The following is a 19,805-nucleotide window of genomic DNA, read 5'->3' as shown; positions in this document are numbered from 1 at the left end:
ACCAGAGGGAACGGGATGGAGCTGCCTCAGGGCAGGGGCAGGGAGTATTTAGGGAAGAGAAAGGTTCTTCACCAGAGGGCAGCGGTCAAGACCCCAAGTGCCGGGGTTCGGGAAGCGTTTGAACAGTCCTCTCAGACACAGGGTTTAAATTTTCGGTGGTCCTGCCTGCAGCCACGAGCTGGACTATGAGATTCTTGTGGGTGTCTTCCAACTCATGATGTTCTTTGATTCTACCTCACTGCACACGTACATACAATCGCTTTCTGCAGGGCAACAGACATTCCTCTCCTACACCTGACAGCACGCTATTCTCTATAGCCGAGCCAAGCGCCTCTCAGGAACGACTTCTGTCACTATCCAAACGCTACCTCAGGCTCCCAAACGCGCCGTCAGCACTCGCGTGGCGTGGCGTGGCACGGCGCAGTCCCAAACCCCGCACCCCACTGACGTCCGCGCGCCTCGCGAGGCATGCGCGTGCCGTCCGGCGGGGGCGGATGCTCTCCCGCCTCCGCGCATGCGCGTCGCCGCCGCAGCTGGGATTTCCTCGTCTGAGCCTGCGCGTTCCCTTCTCCCCTCGGGCGAGATGGCGGCGAGGAGACCAACCCGGGGTAGCGAGTGAGAGGGGCGGCTGGGAGCCGGGGCAGCGTGTGGTGGGTGGGCGCTGGTGCTGCGGCCTAGGCGCTCCCGAGGGAGAAGGCTGCCCTGTGAGGGCTGGGTCCGTGCAGAGCTTGGGAAGGAGGCTGGGGCCGCCCATAGGTCGCCGCGGGAATGGGGAGCTGGGGAGACGGGGCAGGGACCGGCCGTCGCCGGTAAGGAGGGGAGCGGTCGCCGAGCCCGCGCCGCGTATGCGCGCCCTTCGGCCGCCACTTCAGGCCACCCTGGGGGTCCGCTTCGTGGGTCCGCGGCGGGAGGCGTCGAGGAGCCGCGGCGGCGCTGCCGGGCGGGCGGAACGAGGCAGACAGGTGAGTACCTGGGCCGCAGCTCTCCCCACCCTCACCCTGAGCGCTTCCGGCTTTGTCCCGAAGGCGCGTGGTCCTGCTCCCCGCCTGCTGTTTGCCTGGACGGCCGAGCTGGGCCGTCCCTGCTCCGGGCACGACTGCCTCCCTTAGATGTTGGCCCTCTCGCCCCCGAAGCCTGGTCGTGGGTTGTCGGTCGCACAACAGAGCCGTTAGTAGCAGTAGTGTTGTGTGATATGACTTTACTTCATGGTTTTGAACTTTAAAATCTGCCCCGAAGTATTCAAGGACTTAGTGACTGAAATGCTGCTGAACTAGGAAGGCAATGGTAGCAAGGCCCACTGACTAGTTCTGGGGTAGAGCTCATCAGCTCAATTCCTTGAAGAGGTTTAACGTCCTTAACCTGCAAAAACCTTTCTCTAGCTGTTGGGTTAGACTTTGACTTCAAAGAGAAGGCTCCAGGGAGACCTCCTTGTGGCCTTCCAGTACTTGGAGGAAGCTTATGAACAGGGTGAATGCAGGTGTTTTAGATGGGCAGACAGGACAAGGAATGAAGGCTTTAAATTAGAAGGGGAGCATTTGTTAGATTTTAGGAGGAAATTCTTTGTTTAAAGAGTGGTGAGGCACTGGAACAGGCTGCCCAGAGAAGTTGGGGTTGCCTGGGCAGCCTGATCTAGTGAGTGGCAGCCCTGCCCACAGCATGGAGTTGGAACTGGATGGGCTTCATGGTGTCTTCCATTCCAAGTCAGTCTATGATTCTGCGAGTAGGGGCTTTTTCAATTGCTTCCTTTCTTAAAAAGACGTTAAGAGACTTGTAGGTGAGGGGTGGATCTGTACAGGTTTGACTAAACTGTAGTTATTGAAGTCATTCTAGCCTCGGCTGATATTTGTAGCTTCAGAAGTGTTTGAATGTAGAGAGAAATAGTCGAGATTGGGGTAAACGTCAGCTTCACAGAGTAATGTAACCACAGAGTAATAGAGAAGTAGAGATGCAAATTTAATTAACTGTGTAATGACTTGTTTGCTGTTGCCCTGCTGCCCTTAATAATTATGAACAGTGTGATAGTAGTGGCCTGTAAAACTGGGAGGACAAGCATTTTAGTAAAGCTGTCCTGGAAACTCAACTTCTCAAAAACTAAAACTTTATAAAAGCTGATTTCATGTAAACACTTCTTGCAACTACGAAGTGAATAAGAGAGAGGTTTTTTTTTTCCTGTGCACCAGTGGAGAAGCACTAGTTTGAAAGCTTTTTTCAGGTGGTTGTAACTTAGAGTTTTGGCAAAGGTCAAGTAAGATTAGATCACTAATTGAAAGAGAAGCAGAACTTATTCAGGTGCTGTAATCTTGTATTTTTAAATGGGGTTTGGAGAAAAGTGTATGCACGCCAAATGGTTTCATCCAGTCCTGAACATGTAAGAATCATTAGTCATCTTACAGTGAATACCATGAGATCAAAGAATCATAGGATGACTTGGATTGTAAGGGACCTTCAAGACCGCCCAGTTTCAATCCCCTGCCATGGGCAGGGTTGCAGCCCACTAGATCAGGCTACTCAGGGCTCCATCCAGCCTGGCCTTAAATGCCTCCAGGGATGGGGCATCCACAGCTTCTCTGGGCAGCCTGTGCAAGTGCCTCACCACCCTCTGAGTGAATAATTTTCTCCTAACATCTAATTGAAATCTCCCCTCTTTTAGTTTAAAAACTTCCCCCCTTGCCCTATCACTATCAGACAATGTAAAAAAGCCTACCTCCTCTTTATATGCTTCACTAAAGTACTGGAAGGCCATGGTGAGGTCTCTCCAGAGCCTTCTCTTCTCCAGACTGAACAAGCTCAGGTTTTCATTTATCCCATTCTTGGAAATAGAAGCAATGTTTCTCTTTTTCTAATCACCAGGACTTCACCTGACAGCCATTGTTTTTCACGTATCATGGAGAGTGACTTTGCAATGTCATCCAGTTCCTTCAGGACCCTGGGACAAATGCTGTCTTGCCCCATAGACTTGTACACATTCAATCTCACTGGGTAGTCACAAACTTTCTCTTCTCTTGCAGTGGGAGGGATTTTTCTCCCCTAACCCTTGCTGCACCAAGACTGGAGGTGTGTGAAGTGTGTGACTGATAGTGAAGACTGAGGCAAAGAATTTGTGGAGTACCTCAGCCTTCTCCATGTCTTTTGTTGCCATTTCTCCCTTCTCATTTATCAGAAGGGTACAATCTCCTTAATGTTTATTTATTGACCAGTGTACCTGTAGAATCCTGTTCTGTTTTTCACGCCTCTTCCCAGGCCACTCATCCCTGCTTGCACTACTTCTTATTCTTCTTCTTTTCCTCAGTTTGAACAGCAGGTCCCTCCTCAGCCATGCCAGCTTCCTGTCTCTCTTGCTCAATTTCTTATGCTTGAGGGATGGAGAGATTTTGTGCTCTCAAAAAGGTGTCTTTAAAGGGCTGTCAGCTCTGCTCTGTTCTTTTGTCTCTAAGGACAGCTTCTCAGGGGATCTCATCCAGTACTTCCTTAAACAGGTGTAATTTTGCTTTTCTGAAGTTCAGAATCCTGTCTTAGCTCTTTGGCAGGCACATATTCCTTGAAATCATCATTTCAAGTTTCTTGATTTGTTTCTTTTCCTATATTTATGATGAAGACTGTAGAATAGTTCTGCCATGGAAAGAAAGACTTTGCTGTAGTGAGTATTTGGGCTCCTTGAATTTTACATTACATTCCAGAAGCAATCATAAAGGCATTACTTGGTAAAAGTTCTTATAGTTAATGGTATAATGAAAGAAACAAGCCAGAACTCTGGAAATTCAAATGCTAATATCTTGATGATTTTATTTCTAAATATTACAGTAATAAATACTATTGAGAATAAGAACATGCCTTAAGAAATGCAATGAAATACATGCTCAAGTACATTCAGTTTGGATACTTGAGCATTTGTTGCACAAAGTGTTTGTCAAGTAGTTAATGTCACAGTTGCAGTTTCTTAGGTTACCAAACTCCAGTGCCATCAACAATGTGCTGTGCCAGAGGGTGCACAAAGCTTTAGATACTCAATTTAAATCAGTATTATTGTTAAATTAGTTGCTGTTAGCAAGCATCCACATTTTGTGTTTACAGTACCTCGTGACTACTTTGAAAAATGTGTATGTATTTGCATATATAGATATACTTTCTAGAAAGCTTACTGGAAGCTTCTTGTTATCCAGATAATCTTGTGTGAAAGAGTGGTCCAATTATGTTTAAAACTAAATAGAATAATAAAACTTACTCCTATAACTGAACAAGAGAGGAAAATCTTTGACTAACTTTATTTTGACTAGACTCTGGAAGTTCTTAACTTAGAGTAAATTGGTCTAGTTTGGACTGTTCTACAGCAGTTAACTTGTTCCAAGCAGCTGAGCAAGGAGGAATTACTCACACAAGTGTTACATGTGCTTTTTGAAATGTTTTATGGTAGGAAATTCTGAAATAGCAGGAGTGGCATGTGAAAGCATAGCACTGATTTAGGATAGTATGAATCTCGTAATTTTGACTTGCAAACTAAACTGTAAAAGTTGTTCCATAGCATTATACACTGGAAGTCCATTAATTTGGTCTTCACTCAGCCCATATGAAACTCAATGTGAGGATCCATTTTTTTGTTGTGGTTCGGCCTTATATTCTTTGAATTGTATCTTGGACAATAGGAAGCAATGCCTTTTTTCTTTGTATCAGATTATCATGTTTTCATAGTATCCTTTCTAGTAACTTGTACAGTGGTGACTGAGTAAGCAGTGGATGAGTGGACTGATGTTAGATAGGTAAACAACTTGGTGAGGACAATGTACACCACTAATGTTTCATGTTTCAATGAGGCTGTTGGTATTATGTGAGAAGGAAGAAAGTGTATCCTATGAGCTTAGCTTTCAATGAAATCTCCATTATAAGTATAAAAATGCAAAGTGAAAGTGAATATGCAAGGACTCAGCTCAGAAATGGAATCCGATAGTTGTAACTAATTTTTAAAAGATTTCTAGTAATTTGCTGTTCAAATTCATATTATTTTCACCATCACCTTACTGTAGTTGTACTAAAGTAAAGACACTCTTAGCTTTGAATCCTGTTTCACTTCTAATGACCTGATATTTAATTCTGTTAGGGTTTTGATTCTGATTAACTTCAGTTATGTCTACAACTCATGTTGTGTTTGTTAAGGCAGTGTTAAAATAGTTTGTGTGCTGTTGTGAAACTTTGTTGGGTGATTGTCATTCAGTTTTAGTTAAAAGTCTGCGTGTTGTATCAAGTGTAACTGGAGAAAAAAGTTATCAGGCAGAAAATACAGACCCCTGATGTTTAGCAGGGAGAGTATTTTTCAGCTGACAAAAAGTTAGGTTTCATTATGTCCACGTGCTACTGTAACAATAGTTCTACTGCTTGCTTATCATGATCACCAGACTAGTATATAACAATTTGAATTGACCACCAAAGATTAATAGGGTTCAAGGAGTATTTTCATTTTTGTCTTTAGTTGTTTAAATATTAGGTAGCAGAAATGAGAAATTTGAAAAGCATGAACATTCTTTGAGAGTGGAGAGGCTTTATTTTGCGTTTATCTCCGTGTGGATTTTTGGAAGGTGAGAAGCAAAATTAAATGAATATCTTTTGAATTAGGTGTAATAGAGCAGAAAGTAGTTTAATTTATTTATGGAAACAGTAAATTAAATAATTAAAATTTTGAGCACAGATAGCGTTTTAAGGTGTATGAAATGTAGTGTTGTTTTTCTGGGATGAACCTGAATTACAAATTGATAGAATGTCAATCTCTGAAAAAAGAGACCTTTCTTGGGTAGACTTAGTAATTCAGAACAAAAATAATTTAGACTTGTGTTAAATTAGTGTAATGATGTCCCTCTTAATACTGTGACTTCTTCTGAAATATGAAGTTCTTATTCTTAATCTGTATTAGAACTCCTGTGACACGGTAAATCACCACTTAAGACTTTCTGAGATATTTTTCTTGTGAAAGTTGCACACTTTTTCTGAATATTTTATATAAATAAAAAGCTTATTTATGCCATTAATGCTACGAGTGTTGGTTGCTTTAAATAGATTCTGCAGGGTGCTGAGTCTTGCAAAACTGAATTTGCCTGTTAATTGGCCTTTTTGTAGTAACTGGCATTTTGGGAGAACTGGAAGGAAACTAGGACTTCTCATTGTTGTGTAACAAGAGTGCAAAGAAATCATGAAAGGATAAATTGTGAGAGTTAGCTCTCCTTTTATTAACTGAAAAAGGTTTTCAGGATCACATGAGCTTTTCCTTTTCTCTAAAACACTTGCTATGGAGATCCCATATTGCTGCTGTTCTTCCACTTAAAGGGCTTCAGCTAAAAAACTGTTTAGAGATATGCAGTGCTATTCTTAAATGGTAACGTTATATTTATATATGATAGGTGTTCCTATACCAAAAAATATATATACAGAAAAATTCCAAGTTAACGTATACAAAATTTACACAAACTCAACTGTATTCCTTACACATGCTTATTCTTACTTACTGTTCTTACACTTCAAGCTTTAGCTAAAAGTTATATATTGTTTTATGACTTGACATGACAATTGAAAAATGACAAACATTGTCCCCAAGCCCCTCTGGCTAGTTTCGTTAACAGTTTTTACTAGAGTTTGCATTAATATGGCAAGCTTCCTGTTTTAGTACTGGGGTGACTTCTGTCTAATAAAATTATTTGAATGTCTGAGTAAGCATGTCAGAGTAAGACTTACAGCTGTCACTGTATACACTGAAATGGATTCCTGCTCCATATTTTGTTTGTCTCTTGGCATATGATTTCTTGTATATGAATATTTTTCTTTACTGCTTTTTGGGAATACGGAAAAGTCTTAATATGAATAAAGATATGGCAAATGAGGTTCAAACATGGTAGTGAAAATCTGTGAAAAGTACTGTAATATTCAGCGTTCTTATAGCTTTAGTCGAAATTACCCATCAGACTTGTATTTTATTTACATTTTGTTTGACAAAAGTACTGTGAACCTGAACAAAAACTCTGTGTATTATGTATCTTACCCAAGTACAGAGTTCTGAGTCCATGTTGCTACTTTTATTATCCTTGCAGAAACATCATTCTGATGGGAACAAAATATTACCACAACAGAATTGTTGCTTGTAGTCCCTCCACGTTGCATGAAACTAGAAGGATTGGGTTTGTGTTGTAATTATTTCCCAGAAGCCCAGAGGTGTTAAAAAGAGGAAAAAAAAGGGAATGCGGCATGTAGTGAGCAGAGATTTTTTTTATTCTTGCAAAGCTGGGATTTTTACAACTAACAGTTTGTCATAAACACTCTTTGTAATGACCTTATGGCTTTCTCTATTAGAACAGTTTGTTCTTCATAATTCAACAGTTGTAATGTTGGTTCTCCCATTTGTTATAAGCAGCTGCTAGAGCAGCATTGTGGGTGTAAAATTATTGATTACAATGTCTTGTCTTGTAGCTGAACTCTACCCTCAGAACAGATTTGCCAAGTTTGTGCAGATTGTGGGTAATGTTATTTATGCCAGTTACACCTGTATATGAAGATTATAAGGAAAATTCTTAATGGTAAGAGCAGTTACATCTTGTAACTGAGAGACTGAGGAGAGTGCTGCAGAAGAAGTGCAGTGAGAAACTGAGGTGAGTGTACAACTGCACGTGTATTTCAGTGCTTTTATGCGAGGAGAGGGTCAGGGTAAGTTTTAGTTACTACTTCTTCACAGCATAGACCTGAAGACCAAATTGCACAGCGTAAGGAGCAGTAGCATATGCTATTGTATTAGGACTACATAATGAAATGGCTCTTTTCATTTGCATATAGGTTCTATGTGAGGGAGTAGAATTATCTTTCTACATCAGTCTTATCTACTGTTCTTTTTGTATATAAACCACTGTCAAGATTGATGCAAATTCTAGGATGCCCTAGTGTGTAGTTACACATTCTTGGAACTTTCTTTGGATATGTTTGAGGACATGTGAAGGATATCCTGGAAATAAATTTACCATGTTGCTATTTACTTAGCGGTATAGGAATTAAGTTATGTAAGAGTCCATTGTTTTACTTGTTACTGTAATAGTTGCTCTAGTGATCAAGACTTCTAGTAGTGTGATATAACAACTTTCATTTGAATTATAATGAAAACACTGAAGCATTCAGTTATCAGTGATAGTTTAAATATTAAAAATGCTTCTGTATTTTAAAAAAATCTGGAATCAGAGTTGCCTAATCTATTAAATAGTTCATTTCATTCCTTGCTGGCTTAAAGTATCTGAAAATGTTCTGTTTTAAAGCAGAACCATTTCTTTCTTGTAACTCATCTGGAGTTTAACTAGACCGTCTTTCAACAAAAGTTATCTCCATTGCTTTGTGTATTTTTGAATAGGATGAGATTCTTCAGACTGTGAAATAAGACTTACCTTTTGAAGACAAAGCGAAATAGTTTGGTTAAATAAGTTCATAATCTCACTAAGATGTATTGTATGTGTATAGTGTCTGATGAAAATACCTGAATTAATCAGGTCTTGGGCCACCAGCATGAGAAGGATGTGAAGCTGTTTGAGTGGGTCCAGATGAGGGCCATGAGGATGATAAGAGTGCTTGAGCATCTCTCCTCTGAAGACAGGCTGAGAGAGCTGGACTTCTTCACTCTAGAGAAAGGAGACTCTGGGGAGACATCGTTGTGGAATTCCAATATTTAAAGGGAATACAGGAAGTACCCTACATGGGTAGGTAGTGGTAGGAAGACAGAAGGGAGGGAGGGGAATGGCTTTAAACGAAAATATGGGAGATTTAGATTAAATATCAGGGAAGTTTTTCATCCAGAGTGTTAGTGAGGTGCTGGAACAGGCTGCCCAGAGGAGCTGTGAATGCCCCAACCCTGGAGATGTTCATGACAAGGTTGGATGGGACCCTGAGCAATCTGAGCTAGTGCCTGATGTAGTGGTAAGCAACTCTGCCTATTGTGGAAGGGTTGGAACTAGGTAATCTCTGAGGTTCTTTCCAGCGCAAGCCAGTCTATGATTCTGTGATTATGGAGACAGGTCATGATAGCACTGTCCATATAGATTTAAGTTCAGATGCGAGTCTTGGGAATAACTTCCACTTTGCTTCAAGTTGCTGACTTCTTAGTGTAATACTGCCATTGTCTATTTGTTTTGATCTCTGCTAATCAAACTAACTTTTTTCCTGTAGTTAGGTACTTTCAAAATAGATGCATCTAATATCAGGTGTGTTTTGGAAAATATAGTTGTCCTTCATTTGTTGGGTTTTTTTTGTGTGCAATTAAATGCTGAGTTCTAGTTCCAAAGCTTTGAAATATTGTCAGAAATCTGCTTAATGCTTTGTAAAGGCCTAAGAAAGTGGGTGACCTTCATGGTATTGTTGCCTATTGAGAAGTATATATCCTGTAGATGATCTAGCATATGGTTTGATCTTTGTTGTATCATGTTGTGGTCTGCTTTAGTGAATATGTTGGCTATTTCATCTTCTTGCTATTCAGTGCAGGCATCAACTAGACAGGCACCTCATTTTTCATGAGAAAGAAAAGTTTACAGCCATTCCTAAGGAGAAGTGTGTATTCTGTAAGTACTTCCATAATCCTCTTCCAGCTTACTGCTTGCTTCAGGGAGGTATTGTCTCTAATTTGTCTTTACAGTCTGAAATAGAAAATTTCCATTTATGATGCACAAAGCATGTGAGTAGATGTGGTCATTTGTCACTGTATTAGAAAGTGTACAAGACTAATGTTGTTTTGAACTATAACTTTTTGTTGTTCTTTGTTTTTTAGTGTGAAGGAGAAACAGGTTTAGGTATTTGAATTAGACATTCCACAAAGGAAACACTGTAAATGCCTTGAATAGTGGAGTTTCTGGAGTTAAATGCTTGCATTGTCTCACTGAGATTTTTTGCAGCTTCTTATTTGCTGCTCAGAAAGTTCTGTGTTCAGAATCTCTGGTCTTTCTAAGCTCTTTCCCACAATTTGCAAACCCAAGGGCTCTTGTAAAGTCATCTTAATTTGTATTAATCATGAGAGACTTGGTTGTGAAATGAGTTTGATAAAATTGTTGGCTGTCAGCAGGTACAATATATGAGAATCTAATCTACAGGAAAAAAAATGCTGATATGTTAGAACTTAATTACTTTTGGCATCAGTAGCCTCATCTGCAGTTTTGGAGTGAGAACACTTGGTGGCAGTAATTTTGATAGTATAGTTGGCACCTACCATTGCCAAAAAGGCAGTGTCAGTAGGCAGTTCTGAGATATGTGAGGTTCTGAGGCTAACAGAATGACCGTATTCCTTCCACATTGTTGCTTTTAACACAAAACTGAATTGACTTTTTTAGCAGTGTAAATTCTCTCTCCTATTTCAGCAGAAATAATGTGTTGGGATTTTGCTCCCTCATATCCAAATTGTTCAAATACAACCCCTTCATTGTATAGGACTCTAATTCTAGCCCAGTCAGGTAGAGTGTTGATTCAGACTTACGTGAAATTACAATTTCCACAATTACAAGAATAGAAAACCGGAGTTCCTGCCCTTTGCCCTAATATTTTTCTACATTTTGGATTTTGCTGTTGTGATTTCTGTGGAAACCATAGGTCTTAACTAGAAATATAGGCTCAAAAAGGACATTAGCTGTTGCATTTTGTCCTTTGGTTCCAAATATAGCTTATTTCTACATATGGATTGCTATGTATGTTCATCAGCTTAAATTCCATGTACTGAATATGACTCAGGATAGTAATGTTAAAGTAGGATAATGATACTAAATTAACTTGTGTAAGTCTCTAAATTTTGTTCAGCATCAGCTCCAGAAACTTTAAAGATCTGGAACTCAGTTTGGAATTGGTGAAACAGTTCTAATTTAATCAAATCTTGTTTTCACTTGGGTGTCATTCTGATTGCGTCCAGGTCACCAGGAAACACAGAGTATGCCTGAGTACCAGGTCATATATATGAGGTTATTGTATTATTAATATTAGCATATCCTTTAAAATTTACTGTGTACGCGGTCAGTCTGTCCTTGCATTGTTAGACTTTGCTCACCATTGTGTTAATGAGTGCTACCCTGTAGCCAGAATGTTATGAGAGTTCCAGTTAGTTAATATAAGACTAACAGGATGTTTGAATTGGCATGGAATTAGGTCTCTGACAAAAGATTTAGATGCCAGTCTGAGTGATGGCTTGTTAATTAAATGTCTAAATGCCTTTGTTAAGACCTTGAGAACTAGACTTGATTCATAAAGCCTTTTCCAAAAAATGTTTCAAGTGCTAGAAGCTGAAAAGAATGAATTGAATAGAGAAAGAGACTTTGTCTTCCTCTAAAACCAGTGGATTTGTGTATTGCTTTATTTGCATGAAAAAGTGCATGACTGTCTTTATACTATTCCAAGTCTCTCTCTTAATTTTACTTGTAAGCAAGATGTCCAGATCTTTTCTTTACTACTGAAATAGGGCCTTCAATGATACAAAGGTAGTGAAGAGTCCATGTGGCAGTATAGTGTGCATGCATCAAGGAAGACTTGAAACTAGTTGACAACAAAGCATGGTGGTAATTTGCTACGCTGATTATTTTTAAGATTACTTGGGTATTGTAGAATGTTTTATCTAACTTTTAAAAAAAAATATTGGAAAAGCATCTGCCTTTGACATGCTGGTTACCATGGCTAGCTTTGCATTAACTTTCCACTATTATATTCTTGCCTTTAAAGTCAACTGCTCTGAGAGTAGATAGCAGAGGAACATTCAAATTTGTTCTTTGTTCACTGAGATTTTCGCTGCTTCAAACTTTTCTGACTTGTGACTTGCAAGTGTTGGAATTCTTTGCAAAGGCAGACAATTGTCCATGCAGGCAGTTGGCCTACACCTTCACTGCTTGAAGAATTTTATTCAATTCATGTTCATTACCAATCGTACAATAAACATACATAGTGCTTTCTATCATTCTTGCTTCTGCTCTGTATGTCTCAAGTTGTTTTATAATGATATTGCATTAATCTGAGAATTAACCAATGTTAGGCAAACCTCATGTCCATAAAGAAAATTATTCCTGTCTGAAGCAACAACATTGCTCTCAGCCTTTAGACTGTTACTGGGTATGTAAGCTGAAAAGTAAGGTTGGTAAATGCTAGCAGTGAGCTTCATGAAAACATTTGCTCTTTGGGAGATGCGAAGTAAATAAAAGAACTTGACAGTATCTGCCAGAGCTAGACTTGAAAGCCTGTGCATTTGTAGCTCACTTGTCTTTTAGTAAGCACATACTATACAGCCTTTCATGGATGTGCTTAAACTTGATGGTTGTAGTTGTGCTTTAGTTTGTGACTGAAGCGTAGGTGTAACCTTCTGTGTAGTTTGTGCATGTCTGGGCACACAGCAATTCCAGTCACATCACTCATCCAGGTGACTTTAATCACATACATGTTTCCTCATATGATGAATGGCTATCATGCAATGAATGCTGCATTACATTTTTTATGATAAGACATGTTTGGTCACAAGAGAGTAAAAAAAAAACAAACTTCAGGGAAATCGAAAAAAAATAGGAAGTGAGAAAGAGGCACAATTCATCTGTAGACTTAAGAATATTTCAGTTCATGACAGTTCTGTTACTGCAGGACTTTGTTCGTGTGACAGAAGAGATTTTGTCAATGGCATCCAGTCTTTCCCATTGTGTCATCCTTGTCAGAACAAATATCTACTGTGAAGATTTCTTTGCCCCCTGGAGAAATTAGCTTGAGAAATAAACCCCTACCATTCTATTGGAAAGAATAATATTGCTGTGGTAATATTTTATTTGAAATTTTTACTTGTGTAAAATAACATGTCTTATGGTTGCTAAAGTTCAATTAGGAATGCTCATTACAAGGTGAATTTAAACTGAAATGGTTTTACTTTTAACATTAAAATAATATAAATTCTAGTTGAGGATCCTGTGTTAGATTAGTTATTACTCTTTGGTAACAACTCTATATAAGTCAACTAAATGCAAACCATTTTCAGGAGAAGGTTCTGATTATTGAATCCTCAATCCCTTTAAACTTCTGTGACAGACTTAGAAATATTTTCAGTATACAAAAATAATCAATTAGCAGCAAGTAAGCTTTTTTTAAGTTACACTCTGTAAACCATACAACTAAATCTTACTTAGCAGATTGAGGCTTTTTGTGATCCTGCTGTGAGCTCATAGTTACTTTCTGTTATGTACTAAAACATGGATTTTGAGATTTTTAAGGAAAATATATGTATACTCAGACTCCTTTTCAACAATTTATCTTGTAGTGGACAGTTTTTAGATTGACTTTATATAGTTGTCATTGAAGAGCCTGTGAGGCTCAAATATAAGAGTTTAAAAGATTGTAATTATGAGACTCAGAGCTATGACTGAGGAAGATCTTTGTGGTGTTTCTAGACCTTGTCACAGTATTTTCTTAATATAGCAGTCTTCAAGAATTTTTCCTATAGTTGCCTTTAAGGACTTATAGCTAGGACTTATTTTGTCTCTATGAACATGCAAAATGATGGTTAGTGTACCTTTTTGTAAAAGGTCTTTGCTTACAGGATTCCACAAAAGTTGACCTTTTGTCCTTTTCAATATCCTTGATATAGCACATGTTGATGACCTTCAGCTAAATAGATTTTTAACTGATTTATTACTGCTAAAATGTCAGAATGCTTACAAGAAATCAACTCATGCATTAAGAACATCTGGTTCAAACCAAACAAGGGCAGGACTGAAAAAGATGACTGTGAAGAAAAAAGGTAAATATTCCAACAACATGACAGAGCTTCCATTTGTCAAAGTGGTATGAAGTTCTGGGATGCTCACAGGTTGCCTGTAAAGCTCAATTAACCATGTAGCATCGTGTTCCTTAGTAGTGACCTCTTGTCAACTTCAGTATACTAAGGAACTGAATCTGATTATCCATTTGCATATGTATTCATCTGTTTGTCCTTTGCAGATGTGAACACTGCCTTCTTATGGCTGATGCTAAGTGTAAAAAAAACATGTTGCTTTTTTATGTAATTCTGGCAACCATAGCTGTCCTGTACTCAGTTTCTTCTGCAGGGTCCGACTATGGGTAAGTCTCTGAGCAGCTGGTGACTGTGCAGCCATGGGTAGGAATGTAAATCAGTCAAAAGCTATGCTACAGCTAAGAACAGAGTATGCTAAGATAAAGTGTTTTGTTCACAAAAGGTCACTCTAGTGAAGACAAGACAGATCCAGAGCCTGGCACTCCTCACGAAGTGAAGGGAAATATAAAATTCTTGATCTTTCTGTAAATGTTTAATCTTTTTCCCCTCCAGTTAGGGAAGAAAGGAGAAATAATAAAAAAAAGTCCCCTCAGGAAGAGATTTTTACTGTGAAACATTTTCTCTGGAGAATCCTAGAGGTGCACTAGACATGGACTCTTTTATGGAAGATATTCAGCACTGCAGATCTTCCAAAAATTGAGTAAATCTTTAGCTTTCCGAGGGTTTGGAATGAGCAGATGGGCATATACATGAATCAGTGAGGTAGAATAAACCAAACTTGAAAGTCAACTCAAGTTTTTCTGTGTAATGTGAACTTACTTTCTGAATGTACTACAGACAAATGATAATTTCCTGGCTTGCAGCTAGGAGAAAAAACACTTAAAAACTAAGAAACCTTTCAAATTTTTCCAAATTTTTTTGCAAGAGTGTAGCCTTTTAGGGGACTGAGTAAGCATCATCAGTTTTGATTTTTCTGCATCTTTGTTTTATGTTGCTGAAACAGAGCTCTCTGTGAAGGAGTACTGTATTTGTAAGTATACAAATATGTTTGAAAAATAATGCAGATCATTAGTGTTGGATAAAATGAATATATCTGCAGTAAGTTTGAGAAGGTAAGAGCTGATGTATGTATGTATTGAATATCTGTGCAGCAAAGCATTGATCTGACTTACTCCTGGTGTCTTCAAGGTGAGGCCCAGGTTATGTAACAACTCATTTTGATGATATTTGAACAAAAAAAATTCTAGTAAAGACTTGTACTCTAAAGTGGATTAAAAGTGAGGTCTCATAAATGTTGTGCTTTGTTGCTGTTGAAAGAGCCAAAAAAAAAAAATAGAAGAAAGGCTGGAAAAGTAACATGCATCTTGCTAAGAAAAAAACCCACAAGGCATGGCTGGGATAAAAAGTGGTAATTACAGCACAAATACGGTAAGCTACTTGACGTGTTTGAAAAGAGCTGCAGCAGAAGAAATACAATGTGGCATTTTTAATGATGAAGATGAGGAAACCATAGTAAACGGAACACAAAGCCAGTGTCAGATGGGATTCCTTATTGCAGAATCACTGGGGTTGGAAGGGACCTCAAGAGATTAGTGTCCAACCTCCTTGCTAAAGCAGGTACCCTACAATATATTGCAGATGTAGATGTCTAGACAGGTCTTGAATATTTCTGTAGAAGGAGACTCCACAACCTCTCTGGGCAACCTGTTCCAGCTCTGTCACCCTTCTTGTAAGGGAGTTCTTCCACATGTTAGTATGGTACTTCCTATGTTCAAGTTTTAGGCCATTACTTCTTGTCCTGTCTCTACACACTACCAAGAAGAGCATGGCCTCATCCATTTGCCTCCTGCCTCCCTTTAGATATTTATAAACACTTATCAGATCCCTCTCAGTCTTCTTTTCCCCTGGCTGAACAGACTTAGGTTACTTAGCCTTTCCTCTTATGGGAAATGCTCCAGGCCCTTTATCATCTTTGTGGCCCTCTGCTGGAATCCTTCTAGGAGAACCCTGTCTTTTTTGAACTGGAGAGCCCTGAACTGGACGTAGTATTCTAAATGTTGCCTCACCAGGGCAGAGTTGAGGGGGAAGATCACCTCCCTTGACCTGCTGGCCACACTTTTTAATGTACCTTTTATATCAGGTAGAGGAATGTGTTTGTGGATGGTCAAGTTTACTTGTGTTATTGTTTGCTATACAAATCTCTTCTGTTATTGTTCTTGTACTGTGTTTAGAGTATCTTGAGTCACCTTCAGGTACTGGAAGGCTGCTATAAGTCCCCCCAGAGCCTTCTCTTCTGAGAAGAGCCCCATCTCTCTCAGCCTGTCCTCATAGTGCAGGTACTCCAGCCCTCTGATCATCTTTGTGGCCCTCCTCTGGACCCGCTCCAAATGCTCAATGTCCTTCTTGTGTTAGGGGCCCCAAAACTGGATGCAGTACTCTGGGGAGCAGGGAGGGAGTCTCATGAGTAGAGGAGCAGAATCACCTCCCTCAACCTGCTGGTCACACTTCTCTTGATGCGAGCCAGGATACAGCTGGCCTTCTGGGCTGCAAGAGCGCATTGCAGGCTCATTTTGAGTCTTTCAACTGACACCCCCAAGTCCTTCTCCTCAGGGCTGCTCTTGAGCCATTCTCTGCCCAACCTGTGTCTGTGCTTTATCTATAATATTACAGATTGGCCTATGACACCTTACTGGATCTAACTCATGACCAAAATGAAGCAGTCTTTTGTCTTTCTCCTTGAATCTTCATTTCTTTTAATCTGCAAGAAGAAACCTGCATGTAGATGGAAAAAAAATAGTGAGAAAGAAGAAAGCATGAGTGGGAAATGTCATCAGAGTACATTATTTCCAAACAAATTGAGCATTACCTAGTAATGGATGTAAAAAGCAGGTGATGTCTTTCTGTAAATCTCACTTATTTATGAGATTATTAAGCAGAATACATTTATCTACTTTTCTCATTCAACTTATGCTATGTTATATTACTTTCTCATTGTTAAATGACCCTGTGCAAAGCAGATCTTTATGGAAGAATCTTCTCAAGCTCAGGAACATGTAGCACAGCCTTCTGAAAAACAGAAGTGAAATTTTAATACATTAGCATAACAGAATCTTACAAGAACAACTTACTGTCTGATTCTCTATATTCAAGTCAGAAATTTTGTGCTTATTTCTGTAGGACCCAGGTCAGAAGAGTTGAGTGCACTATCATGGTTTTATGATTTTTGTTATCAGTATTCCACATCATAACATCATGTAGTGCACACTGGGACTTAAAGAGTTAATGCTCTGGTTCCATGGATCATGGATAGTTCTGGGTATAACTGTCTCAGAAGAGAAGAACAACTACATACCCCCGAGGACTTTGTGTTTTGGTTTTCCATTCAAAGGGAAAGATAAAACTCTTTGCAGGTCACAAGACGTCCCCTTTTTCCTTTCTGCTCGTCATGGCAGTGTGTGCTTCCTACCCATCTCACCTTCAGTGTTAGAGTACAACCTTCAATTTCTGGACACTCTCTCATTTTATTTGATTCATTAGCCTCAATTTTAATTTTATTGTAATATATTGTGTTATCTTGTATTACAATATTATATTTATAAATCAACTTTCCTTCTCAGCTCGTTGCCGCTGTTTTGTTTTTAGGCCCATCTTACTACCCTTTCCTTTTTCCCCCCTTTCCCAGGGTGTGGGTCCCTCCACCCCATTACTCACAGAACTGGGCAAAACCAGCCTGTAAACTGTTGACAGTGCACATGTTCTGAATGATGTATTAGGAACTGAGGTTTTTTTTTCTCCATTCTTTTCTGCACGTTAATGAGAAAGATGGTACTTCAGTTTCTTGATCCTTACAAAACGTTTTTCTGCTGATAGTTTGAGATCATTTGTATGGGGAAATAACGTACGGTGTTTCTCAAAGAAACCTGATGGACAAATACAGGAAGATAGCACTACATCATCAAGAAATAAATAATGCTGATAGAGCATGTTATGAGTATTAGAATTGTGTATACACAGAAACTATTGCTGGTCTTAGTCACGTGGGAAGGACAAGACTCAGAGGGAACAATGCTCAGGTGGTAGTGAGAAGTGAAAGTATCTTCACAATTTCCCTGGCAATGAAAAGCAGAAAGCATGTACTGTTCCAGTGATTTTTAAACTAAAGTTAAAGGAGGCAATCTTTGGTTATAGCAGCTGCTATAATGGTTTATCAAGTTCTGTATTGAGGTGAAATTTGAATATATTAAACAGATATAAAGTGTTTTCAGTGTATTTTATGTTAATAAAGTCTGCTTATACCGCCTTTCTAAAGGTTGGAAAATGATGTAAGTGAATGTGTAAAGCTTCTGTAAGTAATGAAGATTCTGAATCTCATTCTGAAGATGAGATCTCTTAAATTGGTGACACTACGTTTCACATTTGTGAATAATACCAACTACAGTGCCTGGCAACAGGGAGAGAGAGACTTTAACTCATTATCCAACCTGCTCACTGCCCAGAGAATCTGAAATAGTGCTGTGTGTGAGATAGCTATAAAAATGTGATATCAATTGCTTTAAATATGTGGAATAGTGGAAAAACTTGTAGGGAAAAGGGTGCACTGCAAAGAGGGAGGACATAGGACCATTTATGGTCAAACTGTCTAAAATCAGGAAACTTCTTGCATTTTCTGTTGTAATAGTCTTGATTTTTATGAAGCAAGTAAATGTTTGGGAGAATGTCTTTTATGTTTTTAAAAACATGTGGGTCTCAATCTGCTGAGAGCTTCTGTTTGGCATCAGTAGATTTGGATGACAAGGGATTTAAAAAAAGTTTGAGTTAATGGCTAAACTTATTTTTTGTCTCAGACTGGATTTGTATCTATATGGTGAATTTGAAAATACTGTACAGATTACATCAAATATTTTATGAAAAAAGATTGCTAATTTGTCTTCTGGAGCACAGCTCCCTCTTGGTTGTATGAGAATGCTATTCTAGGTGTAGTGCAGGGACCCAGTGCAAAATAATATGAAGAACTGCATTTTGAGATGAGGAAACTGGGGTGATGATTTTCTTGACGCTAAAATTTTGTGTCTCTGGGATTTAATATCTTACATGCAGAGATTTTGTTCTTTTTATTGGCTTTGAAGTTATACTGAGTAGGTATTGCTTGATCTGTCTTGGTTTTTGGCACTGGTATCTTCAAGAGAATGAGAAAACCATCGTGTTCTTTATGCCTGTTTATTTTGATTAGCTATTCTTGAAGTCTAAGCAAGACTTTCCCTTGTACAATTCCTTTCAGAGCTTTTTTTCTTTGAGAGCCCAACCTTTCTGTATCAAATCCTGCTTTATTAGTGTCAGTTCTATTAGATGCCAATACTGTACATTAAAAAATCAGTTTTAAAATAGAATGGAGTATGTATTGCAATACTATTTACTAGTTCAGTTGTATATTAGTTTTTCACCCAACTGCAATACACAGTATGAGGAAGATTATTTTATTATTGCTGTATACTAAGCTGAATTTCATTTAATGTTGGATTTTGCATCAGAGGCAGGTGCGCAGGAAACAAAACATAAGATGCCATTTTCAAATGAATCAGAGTAGAAAAGGCATCACTATGAGGAAGGAAAGGAAAGCTTTGTCTCCTACTCGGTTGTCGTGTTGGCAGAATGTATTAGAGAATTTGTGCTGCTGGTTAAGCTTCACTTCTTCCATGAATAAATATAGAACTTCAGGCAACTGAGCAGTGAATCTGACATTTCTTTTCAGCACAGAATTCCCTCAGACTTCAGTGACTTGAGTGACAGAGGAGTACCAGACTAACCAGCACCAGGACTAACAATCTTTGCACAGACCAAAAATTATAGTTTTTCAGAGTTGCAGAAAATGCAATATGATGTTTGTAAATGAATGGAATACGTTATGTAGCCTTTAATCTTAAATATTCACATTGTCCACTCTAGAAAGAAGTAGTGAAAATTAACCCTACTTCTCAAGCTTAGTTTTTAGGTTAGCAGTATGCATTTTACTTGAAAGCACAGAGAACTTTTTCTTCTCTGGCATCCTTGTCTGGTATTTGCACACTGAAAT

The 19,805-nt window shown here is 38.9% G+C and overlaps 1 protein-coding gene across 10 annotated transcripts in view; it reads left to right on the top strand.

Annotated features, from left to right (window-relative positions):
- The window catches only part of APC (APC, WNT signaling pathway regulator), a 100,075-nt gene continuing 80,779 nt past the window's right edge, over positions 510–19,805 (top strand). For 8 of the 10 annotated variants that reach the window (XM_021381548.1, XM_021381546.1, XM_021381551.1 and 5 more), the window contains exon 1: positions 829–962. The gene's annotated coding sequence lies outside the window, so the exon portion shown is untranslated. Of the gene's footprint in view, positions 616–828; positions 963–19,805 lie in introns of those variants that run through there. The other 2 variants (XM_021381543.1, XM_021381542.1) reach the window with 2 other exon arrangements.

Source organism: Numida meleagris, chromosome Z, assembly GCF_002078875.1.
Source record: "Numida meleagris isolate 19003 breed g44 Domestic line chromosome Z, NumMel1.0, whole genome shotgun sequence".
Lineage (NCBI taxonomy): Eukaryota > Metazoa > Chordata > Aves > Galliformes > Numididae > Numida > Numida meleagris.
The sequence above is the reverse complement of the archived record's forward strand: the minus strand, read 5'-3'. Positions and strand labels throughout refer to the sequence as shown.